Source organism: Otolemur garnettii, unplaced genomic scaffold, assembly GCF_000181295.1.
Source record: "Otolemur garnettii isolate 467f Iridium unplaced genomic scaffold, OtoGar3 scaffold00031, whole genome shotgun sequence".
Lineage (NCBI taxonomy): Eukaryota > Metazoa > Chordata > Mammalia > Primates > Galagidae > Otolemur > Otolemur garnettii.
The window spans coordinates 5,258,981-5,279,183 of NW_003852426.1; positions in this window are offsets into that span (position 1 = coordinate 5,258,981).

Below are 20,203 nucleotides of genomic sequence, written 5' to 3' on the forward strand. Positions count from 1 at the left end.
AAAAAAAAAAAAAAAAGAAAGTAAGCTGGCATGTACCATTTAGCCCCTTCTTCTTTATTTTTCCTCCATCTTGCTGCCTGGAATGTAGCTATGATAGTTGGCATTCTGCCTGTCATTTTAGACCATGAGGACAAGATTGTGGGGCAGTGAGCTGGAAGGAACGTGGGTCTCAGGATTGTATAAAACCTTCATACCAGGCTCAGTACCTGTAGCTCAAGCAGCTAGGGCACCAGCCACATACATCGGAGCTGGCGGGTTTGAACCCAGCCCTGGCCTGCCAAACAACAGCTACAACCAAAAAATAACCAGGCACCTGTAGTCCCAGCTACTTGGGAGGCTGAGGCAAGAGAATTGCTTAAGCCCAAGAGTCTGAGGTCGCTGTGAGCTGTGATGCCACGGCACTCTACCCAGGGTGACAGCTTGAGACTGTCTAAAAAAAAAAAAACCCTCTATACCAGCTCTACATTGCCTGCTTCATGAGTTTTATGAGAGAAATAGACTTTTCACTTTTGTTAAAATGGGATCTCTATTATTCACAGCTAAGCCTGATTCTATCTGAAATAGACAAGAATGAGGACAGACACATGGAGAAAGAACAACCTAGAGTGGATATCTCACTGCTGGGTGGCCTTACTCAGGGTCCAAGAAAGCACTTCATAGGGTCTCCAGCGATGAGTGGTTGGACCAGGCTAAGTTGTGCTAGATGTGAACACAACCACCCAAGCTGGAAGCAGAGAAACAAAGGAAGCTGAAAAAGGTCTACCAAGAGGGAGCAAGGAGAGGGCTCGTCCATCTGTTCAGCTGGGGCTGGCTCACAAGGGCCCAGCCCTCAAGAGCTGCTTGGGGTGGACCTTAGCGGTGGGCCTAAGATGGGTTCGAGACCCACCTTAGGCAACACTGGTCAGCTTCAGGGGAAGGGCAAGACAACAAGGGCCTATCCTTAACCCCCTCAACACTCTGATCTACCCAGCATGGCATCATGCACCAGCATGGGATTTGACCCAAGTACATGTTCTAGTTTTATCGACTTCAGCTAAGTGACTTTGGGCCAGTGTGTTGAACCTGCTGAGCAGTCACCTCCCCACCTCCAGAGAACCTTCAGATCTATCATGAGGGTGGACATAAATGCTGGTGAAAGTGTTCTGTGAACCAAGCTGCCCTGATAAACACCAACCATAGTCATGTTTGACACACATCATCTATTCCTAACAGCAACACTTCCAGGTAGATATGGCTATGCCCATTTTTCAGGTGAAGAAACAGGCCTGAACATTAAAAATGTCATTCCCAACGTCATAGCTGGTAAGCAGATCCAAACTCACATCTGCAATTTCCTTGACTTCCCTAGGCCTGACAGGACGCTGTCCCCTCAGGGATAGCTACTCTCCTGCCCCTACAGGTTCAAGTCCCAGGTCCCTGGAAAGGGTCATGGGTCCACTAAACATCCTATCTCCCGCCCACAGCTTCCCCTCTAACCTCCTCTGGTCAGCTCTTTTTGGGTGCACTGTGCCCTCTATTGCTCTCCCTCCATTCAGACCCCACCCGTCTATTGTAGGTGATGCCTGCCCATATCCACCACTTCCAGACCCCATGGTACACAACCCAATGTGACTCTGTCTTGGAACTTTTCTCCAACCTACTGAGATAACGTTCTCTTGCCACTAAAGTTGGCCAGCCCTGAGGGTACAAGTCAGGAGCTGGTGACTTCAGAGAAAACATGGACAGTTCAGAGGAGGAGCCAGCCAAGTCAGATACCTACCACACACTTTTTGAGAACATCTGGATGAACCAGTAACTCTCCCTTTTTTGTTGCGCAAATGGGGTTGAGTCAGCTTCCTTTTTTTTTTTTTTTTGAGACAGAGTTTTACTTTGTAGCCCTCGGTAGAGTGCGGTGGTGTCATAGCTCACAGCAACCTCAAACTCTTGGGCTCAAGTGATCCTCCTGTCTCAATCTCCAAGTAGCTGGGACTATAGCAGGCACCCACCACAATGCTCAGCTATTTTTTTTTTTTTGAGGCAGAGCCTCAAGCTGTCCCCCGGGTAGAGTGCCTTGGCATCACAGCTCACAGCAACCTCCAACTCCTGGGCTCAAGCGAGTCTCCTGCCTCTGCCTCCCAAGTAGCTGGGACCACAGGCACCCACCACAACGCCCAGCTATTTTTTGGTTGCAGCCATCATTGCTGTTTGGCGGGCCCAGGTTGGATTCAAACCTGCCACCTTAGGTGTATGTGGCTGGCGCCTTAGCCACTTGAGCCACAGGTGCCGAGCCTTTTTTTTTTTTTTTGAGACAGAGCCTCAAGCTGTTGCCCTGGGTAGGGTGCCATGGCATCACAGCTCACAGCAACCTTGAACTCCTGGGCTCAAGCGATTCTCCTGCCTCTGCCTCCCAAGTAGCTGGGACTACAGGCGCCCGCCATAGCACCTGGCTATTTCTTGGTTGCAGTTGTCATTGTTGTTTGGCGGGCCCAGGCTGGATTTGAACCCGCCAGCTCAGGTGTATGTGACTGGCGCCGTAGCCACTTGAGCCACAGGCATTGAGCCGGCTATTAAAGACAAGGGTCTCACTCTTGCTCAGGCTGGTCTCAAATTTGTGAGCTCAGGCAATCCACCTGCCTTGGTTTGCCAGCATGCTAGGATTACAGGCATGAGCCACCCCACCCTGCCAGCTTCTCTTATTATTTTTTGTTTGTTTGTTTTTGAGACAGTCTCAAGCTGTTGCCCTGGGTAGAGCGCTATAACATCACAGCTCACAGCAACCTCAGACTCTTGGGCTTAAGCAATTCTCTTGCCTCAGCCTCCCAAGTAGCAGGACCACAGTCACCCGTCACAATACTCGGCCATTTTTGTTGTTGCAGTTGTTGTTGTTTTAGTTGGCCCAGGCTGGGTTCAAACTCGCCAGCCTTGGTGTATGTGGCCGACACCCTACCCATTGAGCTAGGGCACCGCCAAGCTTCTCTTATTTTTGATTGAAAGAATCTCACCCTGGGCAGTGCCTGTGGCTCAGTGGGTAGGGCGCTGGCCCCATATACCAAGGGTGGTGGGTTCAAACCTGGCCCTAACCAAACTGCAACAAAAATATAGCCGGGCGATGTGGTGGGCGCCTATAGTCCCAGCTACTTGGGAGGCTAAGGCAAGCGTATCGCCTAAGCCCAGGAGTTGGAGGTTGCTGTGAGCTATGATGCCACAGTATTCTGCCAATGGCGATAAAGTGAGACTCTGTCTCTAAAAAAAAAAAAAAGAATCCCCAACATTTGGAGGCCCTTTTCAAAAGCATTCTACTTCAGACAGCCTTCCCTTATCCCCTCCAGGCCTTGCAGATCTCACAGGTCCCAAGTCTGTGTTCTCTATTTTTTCCCCAGCATTTTATTCTCCCCAAGATTCTAACTCCTTGGGAGCAGGGCCCCTGAAGCAGCCAGCAGGTCAAGATTTCTGGAGCAGCTGGCATGAGCTCCCCTCCATGCTGACCTTCTCCGACCATTAGCCTATCAGAGGCAGGTGTCAAGAGCCCCCGTCAGGGTTTCCACACTGCAGTGTGATCATGAGTGAGTCTCAGGTACTCTGGGCCTTCCTCATCTCTGTGAACAGAAATCATAATATTTGCCCTGCTGACCTTGTGGGTAGAGCATTGTGATGAGTGAATGTCAGTTGACAATGGATGTGGACACACTTAGGAAAGGGCAGACTGTCAAGTGCGTTGGTCAGTCAGATTCCTGTCTTCCTAGCTTTCTTTCTGCCTCAATCTCCCTGTACTCCCATCCTCCCTGCATCTGAGAAACTACTACCTGGAGTTGGTGGCAGAAACAAGGCTGGGATCCATCCCAGCCACAGAGATATAGGGTTGCCAGTTGGTTCCCAATTGACACAGGGCCTGCCCCCAGTTCCAGGCTCTAGCTGAGAAGACGCAACAGCTGGGGGGAGGGGTCCCTCATTGAGATATGAAGAACCTGGGGCTAATCACCCAGATGGGACCATGGGTGGCAGGTTGAGCAGGAAGCCTGGTTTGAGGGACCCCAGAGACCATCTAGCTATCATGGGTCAGATCCTAGCCTTGTGTGCTGTGCTCACATGTGGCATGTGCCTTCTCATCTAATCCTAATAAGTCCACCACCTGAGGGGTTCATTGCCCATCTCAGTCACAGATGAGGAACAGAGGCTCATTTATTTCCCCAAAGTCAAGACTAAAAAGTCTGTTGGAATCCTCTTTCTAGGTCACAATGTTGTGGCTGGATAGTGGATAAGGGGACCAGAATAGCCCAAGGGGTGGTGGTTATGTCCTCAGAGGCCAGAGAAGTAGGCATTTCCAGCAACTTGAGTGTGCCAGAGACCCCTGGGCACACCTGGGACATGACATGCTGCTGTGCCATGACTAGCACTTACTTTGTGCCAGACCCTATATAGGCAGGGGGGACCAGGCACAGTGGCCAGCCTGCCCTGAAGGAGAGTTAGTGACTTGGTGGCCACAATCACTTGGTACCTCTCTGCCTCAGAGAGAAGAGATGACCCCCAGGGTCCCTCCCAAGGGTAGCCATCTGTGGGCTTACTGCCTCACAAATATCTGCTATATGCTGTGAGTCACAATGCACAACCCTGACCCCCTCCATTCTAGGGAAAAAAGACTGGTAGGAAGGTTTAAGACCTGGTTCTTTAGGCCCTGGGTCTTCCTATCAATGCCATCTCCTGCTCCTTCACAGACTGAGTCCTCAGAGAGAGACTCAAAGCTCCTGAGGGTTGCCACAGAGTAGATGGGCCATTGCTCTTCATATCCAAGGCCTGGCTGTACCTACCTCTACACCCTTCCTTGTAGGCTTTACCCACCCACCCCCACTGCTGGTTCACACCTAGATGCCATCTGAGGAGGCCTCATCCCATACCAGTGTCCCAGCACAACCTTTGGGGTCCCCAGTTTCCCTGTGGACCCAGCCAGGCAAGGCTCCTGCCAGAGTTGGGTTCCAAGCTAGGTACTCTACAGGCCTGTCTAGGACAACAGGTAGGATACACACAGCATCCTCTTTTATCACCCTTACCCCTCTGATGAGACACAGGGTGATGCTCCATGGCACAACCTGGACCCTAGCCTGGTTTCTGCCCACAAGAAACCATTCAGTCCTCAGATGTGTACAGGCCTATTGCATGCCAGGCTTGCTTCACTGGGAGACAGCAGTGAGCTTCATTAGGTTACATTCTAGAGGTGAAAGACGGCAGGAAAAGTATACTGGGAGGTAAAAGGGCTGAGGAGGCCAGGAATGCTGGGTGGGCAGGGAGGATCCCCTGGAGAGGGGATATGAGCTTAACCGTGAAGGAGTCAAAGGTAGGAGCACTGAGGGAGGGAGGTGGAAGATGAAGTGACAGGGGCAGTGTGGAGCCAGACTGTGCAGGACCCTGTTTCCCAAGTCCTCCCTGCCAAGCATCTCACCTGTGCCGGGTGCCATGCTAATTGCTTCAGAGCGATTAACTCACTTTAGACTCTTAACAGACTTCTGAGGGAGTGCTCCTGTCATTAGCTTCTCTATTTTAACCTCAGTGAGGAAACTGAGGCATGAGGAGGTTAGTAGTTTGCACAGTGAGTTGAGGAGCCAGGATCTGGGGGGAAACTCCACTCTTAGTCACCACACTACCCCATCTCTGCTTGAGGCATGGTATCAGCTGCCTCTACCTGCCCCTCTCCAGAGCACCAGGTGCACCCCCAGTCCTCACTGGCCCTTCGTGGGGGGTGGAGGTGCAGAAGCCCCACGTCACTACCCACACCTGAGAGCTGAGCACTGCCTTTCCCCCATTAATGCAGAGCCAGCAGGGCCTTACAAAACCGCAGGCCCAGATAAGAGCACAATCGGAACCTGTTTTTCTCCAGGCCAGCTGGGGGGCTGGGCCCCCAGGTGGTGGGAAGTGAGGTGGGGGGGCCGCTGGCAGTACTCTGGCCCTGCTATCAGCAGCCCTGGCCCCCCTCCATTAGCCCCTTTGAAATTTACCCACCTTATCAAGGGTGCAAGCTTTCCGAGGGAGGGCTGTTATGCCTTTGTGTCCAGCCGCTGCCTTCCGCCTCAGCCCAGAGGAGACTACATCTGGGGGTAGGGAGAGTAGTGAGGTGGAAGGGGTGGGGGAGACTTGGAGGAAAGGAGAACCTGGATCTCCAACCCATAAGGGGGCCCCTGCACTTGCACACATGGACCTAGGGCAGCCTCAGTCATTGCCAAATGGACACTTCTTGGGGGTCCTCCCTCCCTGCCCCAGCACCCTGGCTCTAAGCCTGCAGTGACCCTGTGCTCTCATCCTTACTCGGCCAGGCAGTGGACACAGCCACCTTCCCCTTCTCATGCCCCTGTCTTGCTTCCTCAGCAACCCAGGCCTGTTACATGCCTGACCTTCCCTCACGTCACACCTTCAGCAAATGTTTATTGATTGCCTACTGCACGCCAGGCACTGGGGACATGGCAGTGAACAGGACAGAACAATCTTGCTCTCCCATGGAGCTGACATTCTAGTACTGGAGAGAAATGATAAATGAACATAAATAAGTAAGATATAGTGTGTCAGGAGGTGATAACTTCTTCTATGGGGCAAAAATAAAACAGGGAAGTAGAATAGGAAGTGTTGAGAGTAATTTTGTGTGTGGCGGGGGTAGAGAGATTGGTAGCTGCCTTTTCAGGTGACATTTGAATCAAGACTTGAAGTCTAAACCTCTCACACTGTGCAGTTAGAATCACAAACACAGGAGGACAAAGCCAGAAGATGGAGCTTAAGCCCAACTCCTTTTTTACTAAGCCTCAGACAGGGCAGTGAGTTGCCTGTGAGAACCACACAACACAATGGCAGGAGAGCCAAGCAGGAGTTAGAGCCCAGGAACTCTGTGACCCAACCAGGACCCTCCTCCTATTCCTGCTTCCCTTTCCCCCCCGGGGGGGACACTGCCAGGGCCCTGGGAAGGATTATTCTGGCTAATTCTTGGGATAGGGAGCAGGGGAACTGAGTCTGGGGGTGCAGATGTTCACAGTAATTTAACTGCCTTTTGTAGCCCAGGGTGTGGTCAGGACTTGTTTGGAGTTGAAAGTTGGGGCTCAGACCCTGGTATAAGGGCTGCAGAGTGCCCATGGATGGCATCGTGATGCTGAGAAGCCTGTCTTCATCAACTCAGTGCTCTTAGAGTTCTCAGTACCCCTGCCCAGGGTCAGTCCTCTGGGTCTCTCACCCCTGGCCCACTAGTGGCTTGACCTCCAGGGTTGTTCTAGGAGAAGCCCTTTTCTATCACCCCGCTCCTGCCTCAATGTTCTTACTCCCAACACCTACCTGCCTGTACTCCTGTGAAGGGGTGAATGGTCAAGAAGGGAGAGGGGAACAGCCATGGGAGTGGTGGAGGGTGGGGCATGGGGCCTGGATGGATGGATATATGCTGGGGGCTTGATTTATGTGAGATGAACTCCGAGGAGGTAGATGAGTAAATAGGTGCTGATGGGAGCTCAAGCCACAGGGTTGCTGGGTGGGTTGTCACCTTTCGCCCTGAGTCTGGAGATCGAGTTCAAATTCTGGTTCTGCTATGTTCTTGCTACATCTTCTTGGGCAAGTCACTGCTCTTCTCAGCCTCAGTTTCCTTTCTTGGTAAAAGAGGATCAAGGATCTCTTTTTCAAAGGGATATTGTAAGGGGTGAATGAGGAAAAGTGGTACATACAACCCAGCCTCTGTCAACAGTTTCACTCTCATCTAAATTATGGCCAGGGGCTTTCTAAAGAATTTGGGGCACACACTGGATTAACCATAATCCCTACTTTATGACACATACAAGGCCTTCTCTAATTTTTAATAATATAACAAATACTGTGAAACCACTGCCAAGTCAAAGTCAAGATGATCACCAGTAATTCTGTATGTATTAACTCACTTATTTCTCATCAATCCTATAGTTTTGGCCGTAAATTGTCCCCATTTTATTTTATTTATTATTTTTTTTTAATTTGAGACAGAGTCTCACTTTGTTGCCCTCTGTAGAATGTCGTGACATCACAGCTCACAGCAACCTCAAACTCTTGGGCTCAAGTGATTCTCTTGCCTCAGCCTTCCTAGTAGCTAGGATGACAGGCGCCACCACAATGCCTGGCTATTTTTTTGTTTGCTTGTTTAGCAGGCCCGCTCTGGGTTCAAACCCACCAGCCCCAGTGAATGCAACAGGTGCCCTAAATACTGAGCTATAGGCGCCCAGCCAAATTGACCCCATTTTACAGAGGAGGAAATCAAGGCATAATTGAGAGTTCAGGGCATCCTCTTCACTGAATAAATCTAGAGCTGCACTGGGCACATACTTCCCACCAACTTTTCCTGTTCTGGGTTTCAGGAGGACAGAGGTCTGGATGAGAATGTCATCACTTGACTCCACCCACCCCCCCTGCCAGCCCCTCTCCCTATGATGGGCCCTACCTTATCTCCCACAGCCCTGCACCTTTTGGTGGGTGGCTCATGGAGCAGCCTGCCTGGGCCTCCAGTACTCCTCCCAGGCCAGCTCAGTGATATGAGAGCTGGTGCTCCTAACCACTCTCCTGGCCTCCTTCCAGGCAGTCCGAAGACTAAACTAAAGAGACTAATAAATGAATGAATAAGGAGGCTGGAAGGGGGAAAGGGACAATAAAAGAAAAAATTCACAGAGCAGTTCTGAGAACTGGGTGGGGAGGGGATGGAAGGTGGGACTCAGCATTGAAAGATGCCCTTCTGCCAGCTGCCACACTCAGGGAGTTCCGTGCCCCTCTGGTTGTGTCGATCTGACTCTGATTATACTGCCCTTGCCCTACCCTTGGCCTGAGGCCTGGTCCTCCCCCACAGTGATTTCCCAGACACAGTGACCACCAGAGTTCCCAGGAAGTGTCCAAAGCTGATATAGCTAAAGCTGCTCCACTGGACCTGGGCTGTGGGCAGGACACCCTTGCCAGGCAGCACCACCACCCAGGAAGTGCTCAGTGCCCTCGCCTACTGCCAGGAATGGGGTAGGGTTAGGGGAGGATTGATGTCCAGATGCAATGCAGGTAAATCAACTTACTTTCCCAGACATGTGGGTCTTGACCTGGATGGAATGCTGGTTACTCTTACAAATCTGCTAAAAGCTATGGACTCCTTAGCTCAGGATGTGCACACACACTCACTTAACTTGAAAGCACGCAATTTCCGAGAGCTCACAGACCTCCTGGAATTGTACCTCCACAAATCCCAGCTTAAGTGTCCCTGACCCAGATCATGGTAATATGGGAGCAAGACTGTTGGATTCACTTCCAGCTACAGCAAGACATCAGACATAAAGAAGGTGCTTCATATGTGCTTATTTAAACAAATCAACAGATATGGACTATTTGATAAAGGAAAGGGCAGCTGGGGCAGGGTCATGGACTGGACCAGAGAGTCAGTCAGAGAAGGGAAATGGAAGGTGACAATGGGGCTAACGATCCTTTCAATTGCTCCCAACTACCCTATGAGAGTATGAGGAGTTTGTGGGGGTACTGAAGGCCCTGAGTGACCTGCCCCACTCACCCACACATTTTGCAATTATGCATGTTGATTTAATCCTAGAGCTGCCAGAAACACTTCCCATTCATTTATTCTAACATTTACTGAGTATCTCTATTGCAGGCTGCACTGTTCTGGACATGAGATACATGAACAAATCAGGCCCTATGTTGTAGGGCTTCCAGACTTTTCTATATGCCCTCATACAGTGTTTTCAGAGTCCAGTGTGGGCATCAGCTCTAAGAAAGTTTTCCCAGATCCTGCCATTTTGGGGGCCCGGAGGCCCCAAACCAACCCACATTATTAATTAGTCTTTCTCTTTGTCTATGTCTCCCATAGAGACAGAGTTTTGACTTAATTGCTTGGCATCCTTGGACCCCCGTTAAGGGCCTGGAAAATGGCTGTGCATAGAAAAAAGGAATGAACAGAAGGGCCTGGAAAATGGCTGTGCATAGAAAAAAGGAATGAACAGATGGATGGATGGACTTTGCTGGGGATGGTGGCACCAATGGGGAAATGGAGGTAAATGGGGACCGTGGCTGAGATGGGTCTGGGAATGGCCCTGCAGAGGACAGAGGGTGTGGGGCTAGATTCCCTCCTGGTTCCCTTGTGTTCTGATTGCCCTGGGTAACAATGGCACAGGCCTGTGGGAAGGAGGAGGGTCAGGAGAGGGATGACTGAGAATAAGATATGCTTCCTGGTACAAGGTTTCTAATTGCTCCCACTCCAGCCTGGGGCTCCAATCAGGGGGCCCCACTCCTCTGGAGTGACTCAAGCTCTGTCAAGTGGGTGGGGGGTGTGGGAGAGGCAGGCGATATAGATCCTCTGAGTCAGGTCCCTGGGGACAAGGACATTAGCTCTTACCTCCCTGGGTCAGGACTTCTACCCCCAGCTCTTCAGGAAGGGTTGGGACATGCCGGCCCTCTGCTCAGACCACAAGACAGGCTCAAAGAGAGTAAGGGGTCTGCCTGACATCACACAGTGGGTCCAGGGTTTGCACGGACTCTGTTGCATCACTCTTTTTTTTTTTTAAATGACAGAGTCTCACTTTGTTGCCCTCAGTAGAGTGTTGTGGCGTCACAGCACACAGCAACCTCAAACTCTTGGGCTCAAGCAATCCTCTTGTCTCTGTCTCCAGAGTAGCTGGAACTTCAAGGGCCTGCCACAATGCCCGGCCATTTTTTTTAAGAGACAGGGGTCTCACACTTGCTTAGGCTGGTGGTGAACCAGTGAGCTCAGGCAATCCCCACCTGGGCCTCCCAGAGTGCGCCCAGCCTTTTTTTTTTTTTGAGACAGAATCTCACTATGTCACTCTCAGTAGAGTGTCATAGCTTACAGCAACCTCGAACTCTTAGGCTTAAATGATTCTCTTGCCTCAGCCTTCCAAGTAACTGGGACTATTGGCGCCCACAACAAAACCCAGCTATTTTTTGTTGAAGTTGTCATTGTTGTTTAGCTGGCCTGGGCTGGGTTTGAACCTGCCAGCCTTGGTGTATATGGCTAGCACCATAACCACTGTACTACGGGTGCTGAGCCAGCTGCTGCTATATCACTCTTGGGCAGCACCTGCTCAGCTTTGTCAGGCCAGGGAGGGGGAGAGTGTTTCTCTGAGGGTCCTTCCTCCTGAAGGTGGAGGCAAGCCAGGCCTGCCTCTGAGGGCACTGCCTAGTTGGAGATGAGATGAATAGGGGGATGGCCCAGTTGCCCAGCCCTGGGGTCAGAGGACCCTAGTGGGCAGCAAAGGCAGGAGGGAAGGTCAGTAGAAGACCCAGCACCTCTCCTCTCCCCACTGTTCGAACCTTGATGGACATTCCTCCCCCAAGCTAAGCTTCTTCCCCATAAGGATGCTTCTTTCCTTTAACTGCCACCTTTAAGGAGGGGTGTATTGGGGAGAGGGAGAACAAAGGCTTGGGAAGGACCCTGTCATCGGGTATGCAGGGACTGTAAAACCCAGTGTGACTCCCCTTCCCAGAACTACAGATCTCAGAGCTAAACTAGTGTAACAATTTATTTTACAGGGATGAGATGGAGGCAGAGAGGGAAGGGACTTGCTTGAGGTCACACAGCACCATAACTGCTGAGTTTATAGTGTTCTCTGAACAAGGCACTCTTCTATGTGCTTTACACATATTAACTCCTTGAATCTTCCAACAACCCTATGAGGTGGGTGAACTATCATATTATTATAATGTCTTTTTTATAGATTGACACATAGAAATCAAGGAAGTTGTCTAAGGTAAAATGGCTTGTGAGTGGGCAAAGCTATCTGTGAACCTAGGCAGTCAGGTTCCAGAGCTTCATGCATAATCTTGTGCTTTATTTCCTCTACCTACAGCCACCAAGTAGGAGTCTTGCTGTGGCTTCTGCCTGCTGTGTGGCTTTAGCTGAGTCCCTCATGGTCTCCATACCTAACAATTAATATAACATCAGTATTTAAATTTATTGAACCCTTTCTATGGTGCGAGCACTGTAGACTAATGCCTTTCTACTTATTTTATTTTGTTTTGAGACAGAGCCTCAAGCTGTCATCCTGGGTAGAGTGATGTAGCATCACAGCTCACAGTAACCTCCAACTCCTGGGCTCAAGCAATTCTCCTGCCTCCACCTCCTAAGTAGCTGGGACTATAGGTGCCTGCTACAACACCTGGGTATTTTTTGGTTGCAGCTGTCATTGTTGTTTGGTGGGCCCGGGCTGGATTTGAACCTGCCAGCTCAGGTGTGTGTGGCTGGCCCCTTAGCTGCTTGAGCCACGGGTGTGGAACCATGCCTTTCTACTTATTCTCTGCTTATAAATGATCATAATAGCCCTATGGAGTAGATACCATAATCCCCATCTGTAGCAGAGGAAACTGAGGTCCAGAAAGGTTAATTGACTTTGGCAGGGACACACAGGTAGTAACAGCCAGGATGTGAAGCCAGCCTGGGCCAAGGTCTGATCATGACTCTGTCTTGCCTCTACATGGGCCAACCTAGATGAGGGGTCACAGGGTCAGTCAGTCCTAGGAAGGTTGTTCTGTCCAGTCCTTTCCTCCACCTTTGGAGACTTCTTGCCACCTGTGTCCTTCACTGGACCTAGCAGCCCTGAGTGACCCTTAAACTCTCTGTCCCCTTGGCTTGGTACCTGTAGCTCAAGTGGGCAGGGCCCCAGCCACATACACCAGAGCTGGAGGGTTCAAATCCAGCCCAGGCCTGCCACACAATAACTACAATTGAAAAATAGCCAGGCATTGTGGCAGGTGCCTGTAGTCCCAGCTACTTGGGAGGCTGAGGAAAGAGAATCACTTAAGCCCAAGAGTTTGAGGTTGCTGTGAGCTCTGATGCCATGGCACTCTATCCAGGGTGACAGCTTGAGACTCTGTCTCAAACAAACAAACAAACAAACAAACCAAAAAAACCTCTTCTGCCCTGATAAAGCTCCTTCATCATGTCAGAGAAGCCAGGATCCCTGAGCCGTCTGGGACACAGTTGGCAGCACATGCAGGAAACAGGACCCACCCAGCATCTCAGGTGTCACTCTCCAGCAGGCAAGGAAACCCCACACCCCACCCTGCCCTCCTCATTCATCCCCTGGATCCCTCCCTCACAGTCATTTGTTACTTTTTTACTCAGCCCTAATTATGTGCCCAGCTGAGGGCCCTGCCCTCAGGAGCTCATGGTCTGGCTTGGGAGTTGAGACTGGGAACAGACAGGAAGGACTCTGGGAGTGCGATGAAGGGGCACTTGTGGGGGTCTGAGAAGCTAGGAGTCAGGCCTCAAAGGCTGTGCTAGGACTGAGAGGAGTGAGGAAGGTGAAGGAATCAAGCATGTGTTGAGCCTTCTACATGGCCCTTCTTCTCACCTGTGAAGCACATACATGAATGGGGTGGAGTGGACAACTTATGTTGCCTCAAGTGAGTCCCTTCACCTCCCCAGGTCTGGATTTTCTCAGGCCTACTGATAACAACAGTATGGTGAGGATCAACCTTTGCACTAGTACAGGAACTAGTATCAACATGTGGTGAGTGCTGTGAAGAAAGGGGGAGGCCTTGGATCACCTGCTGGGTCATTTTAGAGATAAACTGAGGCAGGGCAGGAGATGGGGTGACTCGCCAATAGCTGAGCAGTAGCAGAGCTGTTTAGAGAGTGGGTCTGCTTGACCAGGTGTCTCAGAGCACCTGGGGCCAGAGTGGGTGGGAAATCTGGAGACCAGAGGAGAGCTGAAGCCGGAAACCCTCTCTAGGCAATCCCCATGGTGGGCAGACCAAGAGCCTGGGCTAGAAGGTGGTCCAGCTCTAGGCCCACCTCTGCCTCTGACTTGCTGCGCAAATGCCATATGTTCCTTTTCTGTTCTGGGTCTCAGCCTGGTCTTCTAAAATCCAAAAGGTTGGACTAGACAGCTGTCACTAGGTCCCTGGTGGGCCCTCCCAGTATAGGCCCATAGGCTCTCTCACCTGCCCTCACTGAATCTACCCTCCCTGCTGTCCCCAACAACACTATCACATCAAGTGGGCAGGCTCTTTACATACGCTGATAAGCCATCTCATTTCATCTCCACACATCTTGTGAAGAAGTTCTCATTCTGGCAAGTTTACAAAGGAGGAAATTGAGACCAGAGAAGGTACATGCTGGGCCAAGACCCCATGCTGAGTGGGTGAATGGGCAGAATGATAAGCCAACATCTTTATGACCCTGCCTCTCCCAGGTGGACAGTCACCTGGCCTAGTGGAGACCATGACTGGCTTGTCCTCCAGGCCCCAACAGACTTGGGGGCAGGGAGGTTTCAGGACCAGAGCTGTTTTTGTCTCACTGGGATCCTGAGGGACCTCCTGGCACCACCTTTCTAGGACTCTGTCCTTTTGCATAAAGGGGTTGACAGAGTATATCACTATGAGTTGTGATTGTTGCTTCCTCTGCATTGCTTTCCTGGGTGCCTCCATGGAGCATGAGCCTTGCCTTCTGGGACAGCCCCTTCTCATTAGGTAAGACCTCACATTGACCCTAAATGGTAGGCACTACCTCATTTTAAAGATGAGGAAACTGAGGCAAAGGGGAGGTCCCATCACCTTTCAGCACAGCTAGGAAGCACAGAGTAAGAACCTGGACTCCTTCCCAGCACACGTAAAACAAAGGGCAACAATAGTGGACAGGCAATCTGTAATTAGGAATGAAAACGTACAGGACAGACTCTCCCTGCTACAGGGTGATCAAAGTTTCAGAGAAGAAAACCTGAGTCCCTGTGATCAAGGTGTTGGGTGGGAAGTGAGTCAGGGTTGAAGCATAGGTCTCCTGGTAAAGGCATTTGATCCATTCTGGGTCTTGCCCTACAAGGGCAGGGCACTTTACCCAACCCCCCTCCCCCGACCAATCCTGTTGTTCCCATTGTAGAAGGGAAAACTGAGGCCCAAGCTCCATACTGCAGGGCCCTCAGAGGAGAAGGGTGAAGGATGACTGGCTGAGGGGACCAGTTTGTTCTTGGAGACACAGAAGAGGATGAGGGCTCTGCTTGCCTGGCCTGGGACCTCAGCTCTCCAGGTTTCCCACCCTCACCCACCTCAGGAAGGATCACCCCTTTCACCTCACACACTGGGGAAGGCAAGTGAAAGGCCTAAAGGGCTTCAGCTGGAGCCTCTCAAAGCATTCTCTCAGCCTACACAGCCAGTCCAAGAAGGGAGCCACTGAGTTCTTACCATTTCAGAAGGAAAAAACTAGATAGAGTACTGAGCATTTGATTTGTCCAAGATCACACAGCTGATCAGTAGTGGGTCAGTATGCCTCTCTTCAGAAGAGGAGAAGGAACAGAGAGAACTGAGAGGAGAGCGAAAGGAGGGGCAATATAAAGGGAAAGGAAGAAGGATGAGGAAGGGAAGGAGGAAGAGGATGTCCAAGGTCTCAGGAGTCTGAACCTAACTTTCACAGCTCCTTGCCCTGGTTAGCCCCCACCTCTCCCCAGGAAGGAGACCACTCAGCCCTGGCCCTAAGGTGCCGCTCCTCACACCTGGACCTAGGCCTGAGGGGAACAGGAAAGTGCTGGTGAGGTCTCAAGTGGGTGTGGCCTCCTGAGAAGGGATAGGGAGGGGCTGTTTGTTCCCGGTGGCCTAGGTTTGGGGCTTTAGGGTGCCATCTGGAAGATGAGGCACAGGCAGGCCTAACTGGCACAGGGCCAGGGTGGGACAGGACACTAGGCACAGTGGGGAGCTGCCCCTCAGCGGTTGCTTGGGCCCAGAGGAGGGTGGAGGGCCATAGGTTGAGTGTGACTCCAAAGACCCTATAAAGCAGGTACTAGCCCCATTATATGAGTGAGGACACTGAGGCCAGTAGATCACCAAACTGCCCAATGTCACATCTGGCCAGCAGTGGAACTGGGACTCAGGACAGGTATGAGTGACATTGCCCTACCCACTTCTCAGCACTGCCATATAGGTGCTGGGGACTAAAGGCAGGATTGGAGCAGAGGACCTGGTCCAGACACCCTGAAACCTTGGGCAAGGGTCTCAACCTCCTGTACTGTAAATGGGGATAATATAATATACTTTCCAGTTAGATGTAAGAACAGTTGGAACTGTATTTATGAATGCTGTCAGAAGGACAAAAGGACAGTAATTCCAGGGATGAATATCAGGGTGCATGGGAGAGGGCTGGTGATTTTTATCATAGGGATTATATGACCTCATAGTGCTCACAACTGCTATAAGACTAAGTCTTGCCTGGCATCCACGATCCTTGACTGCAGAACACAAACCTGCCCCACTTAGCCATTACCCTGCTCCCAGGGGGAATTTGAGCAAGTTATCTCCTCTGAGCCTTAGTCTCATCATGTGTGAAAGGGGTGCTAATACTCTCTACAGGCTGTCCCTGCAAGGCCCAGAGAGCTACTGCATGACACAGGCAGCATGTGTACATGGAAGGTATTGTTACTAAAAACAGCAGCTGCACTCTGAACAGTAGCTTGGTGAGTTTTTCTTCCTAAGGATCTCAGAGACATTATGGTTGAGAGACAAGGTCAGGGGCAGCAGGATTTGCAAAAACAGACAATTTGGGGAACAACCTGTATCCTTCCTTCCTCAGCATCCTGGAGCAGCTTTCTGTACAAAGGTGCTCAGAGGTTAGCAGCTGTGCCTTAGTAGTAAAAGAGGCTACTCTTCGCACATGGCTGGTTGGGGGAAGGGCTGGCTTCCCTCTAGTCCAGAAGAGTTGCCAGGGGGACCTGACTGGGGGCCTAGCGGGGGACACCCCACTGTCTTGGCAGACCTGCTTGGAGTTCACCACCCAACCACACACCTGGGACCCAGCACACTAGGGAAGACCACTCAGGTCTTAAAGACCACATCCAATCCTGAAGCCTCTCTGGGCCCAGAAGCTCCTCTGAACCATCTCAGTACTAGAGCAGGATTATACCCTCCACTGCCCGTCACTTCTCTCTTCACCAGGCTTGGGTTAGTCCCTTAGCAGCGTCCGACACCTGCTCTGGAGCTTTCCATCTGGAGCTGTGATTTGAGGCTTTCTCACCTGCCCCTATGGGGTCCATAGACATGAGGATTTTGGCCACCTTCAATAAATGTTTCTCAAGAGGTGAATGTATTCCTGGTGCTTCCTGCCTTGATTTATCTTCTTGGCCCTCAGATGAACCTGTAGCAATTGTCTTCAGGTTTTAGCCTATGTGATGACTATCTTCCTCACAAGAAGGTCAGCAAATTGGGGTCAGGGACTTGGACTGGCTTGTTTACTTACAGCTACATCTTCAGCTCTGGACAATGCCACCTCTCAAGTCAGCTTCCTAGAGAATCCACATCTGCTTCTGGTCCCTGCTGGAAGGGGCGGGGATGGTGGAGGTGACAGCAAAGCCCTGTTCCTCCCCTCTGATGGACACCATAGGCTGGTGTTCTGTGCTCTTTACCCTTTCTCTCTCACTTGAAGAATCCAGGGTTTCTGTTACTGGCAAGCTCAGCAAGTTCAAGTAATGTGTTATAGGCTTCTTACCTACCTAGGATGGGGATGAAGGTAAAGGGCCGCAACTGTGGAGAAAACAGCAGGAGATTTTTAAGGCCCAGAGACAGAAAAGAGCAGGGCATGTTTAGGGGAAAAGAATGCTAGTTGCCTCTTCAAATATCTGTTGTCTCTCTCTTTCTTAACTGATGGAATTCAGATTTTCTTGGATAAAATAATGCTAGTGTTTCTTACAGATAGAAGAAATAAGTAACCAAGTTCTGGCCAATGAGATATACATGAAAATTGTTGAGTGAGGATTCTAGGACAGTTCTGCATAAAGAGGGCTGACTTAATCTTTCCTCATTTGTGTTTGGTACTGGGATGTGACGATGAGCTCTGAGCAGCCATCCTGTGACCATGAAGAGGCCTGAAGGATGGAAGCCAGCCCTGTACCTATCTTCAGACTTTATGTCCAATGAAGGAAAAATAAATCTTTATCTTGTCTAAGCCACGATCTTTCAGGATGTTACTTGCAACTGAATGCAATTCCTAAGTTATTCAGGAGGGTTTGTCAATATCTCCTTTTTTGGCCCTCTCCTTTGCAAAGATGGTTTTGAGTGACTATTCCCTTTTCTTTTTCTTTTCTTTTCTTTCTTTCTTCCTTTTGTTTTGAGACTGAGTCTCACTCTGTGGCCTCATGCTAGAGTGCTGTGGCAACTAGGCTTAGCTCACAGCAACTTCAAACTCCTGGATTCAAGTGATTCTCTTGCCTCAGCCTCCTGAGTAGCTGAGACTACAGGTGTCCACTATAACACTTGGTTAATTTTTTTCTATTTTGAGTAGAGACAGAGTCTCATTCATGCTCAGGCTGATCTCAAACTCCTGAGCTCAAGCAGTCTTCCTACCTTGGCCTCCCAGAGTGCTAGGATTATAGGAGTGAGCCATATGGCCAACCAACCATTCCCTTTATGAGGCTTTTGAGAAGCTAAGTAAATGAAAGGAAGGGGACTGGCCTAGATACCAAGACAAATCTGGGAAGAGGTCAGGAGGTACCCAGGAGAGAGGTCCCCCACAGATGAGCCAAGTCTGCCATAGAGTGTTCAGGGAGGGTAGAGTGTGGAGGGACCCCAGATTCAACTCTCATCCACTGTTCCCCTCAATTAATCTGCAAACATGTGACATACAGGCACATACAAATCCCCAGTAATGCCACTCCACCCTCCCAAGTATACATACTCAAAACTTGAAAATGCTCAATATTTGAAAATGTACATAAACTATGATAGGGTGTCCCCTAGCCACCCCTGTCCTCTGCATCCAGAGCAGTTAAAGCCCTAGATTGAGGATGAAGCCAGTCTTGGGGTGAAGGTGGCCAGACCTGGGGTGTGAGGACACACAGAGGGCTCCAGTGGCCAAGGCAGCTCATCATCTAAGCCTTATATCATATGGGTGAAGAGATGGAGGCCAGAGAAGGTGAGTGAGCTCCTTCAAAGTTACACAGCACTAGGAGCAAATCAAGTGCCAGAATCCGCATTGCCCAAAATTCCTAATTGGCATTTGAATACCATGGGTAGCTGTCTTTTTTGTTTTGCCTGTTCTCCTTATCTGTAGTACTCTCCTCTCAGATACCCACTATAGTTACTTCCTCAGCTGCTTCACAAACAGCAACTCAAACATCACCCTCTCTGAGTATGGTTCTCCCTGACCTCCCATTTAAAGTTGTACTCTCTCTTCCTCCTTTCTTTTCCCCTCTCCTTCCTCCCTATCATTCTTCATTGCTGGATTTGCCCACATATTAACATTTTACTGAATATCAGCTCCATGATGCTGGGAAATTTTTTGATCCATTTCTGCATCCCCAGCACCTAGAATACTACAAGGCAAAAGGTAGACAGGTGCTCAATACTAACAGAACAAATAAATGAATGTCAACTGTTGCTGATAGCATTTTCACAGGTGGAGAGCATGATGAAAATGTTTCAATGGCTTTTAGTGTAGAAGTGTCCCTGAATGTGTCCCTCATCCCTGCATACACAGTGTTCTGTGCACCCTTCATGTGTCCTATGCTCACTACCCCAGGGTAGGAGCTGCAGTGTGTAAGTTCACAGAGTTCACTTATGCTTTTCGAACCAAGACAGTCCCTCGTAAGAGCATGGCTGACAACAAAGCTTAACCTTTCTCTGCAGCATCCTTCATGGATAAAACAAAAATATGCCCTTCTGCCCCTTTGTGATCATGGCTCTCTGTTAATGTGATGGTGTACACATGCACATTGCGAGTACTGATGTAATGTGGTGGTCCAGAGAGCTTCTAATCTGGTTACTTCTTAGCGAGTGACTGTGGATCTGAGCCTCAGTAAATAGGAGTAACAATGGCACTTACCTTATCAGAATAATGGCTTCTATTATGTAGCTTGTTGACCAGGAAGGCACAGTGAGAGCTGCTAGGATGCTGGAAATATTCTAGATCTTGACCTTGGTTACACAGGTATGCATAAAAATGAGGTCATCAAGAGCAGCGCCTGTGGCTCAGTGGGTAGGGTGCTAGCCCCATATACTGAAGGTGGCGGATTCGAACCCAGCTCTGGCCAAACTGCAATAAAAAATAGCCGGACTCTGTGGCAGGTGCCTATAGTCCCAGCTACTGGGGAGGCTGAGGCAAGAGAATCACCTAAGCCCAAGAGCTGGAGGTTGCTGTAAGCTGTGACACCACAGCACTCTACTGAGGGTGATAAAGTAAGACTGTCTCTTAAAAAAAAATGAGGTCATCAAGCTGAACCCATAAATTTTTTTTCTTTTTTTTTTTTTTTTTTTTTTGAGA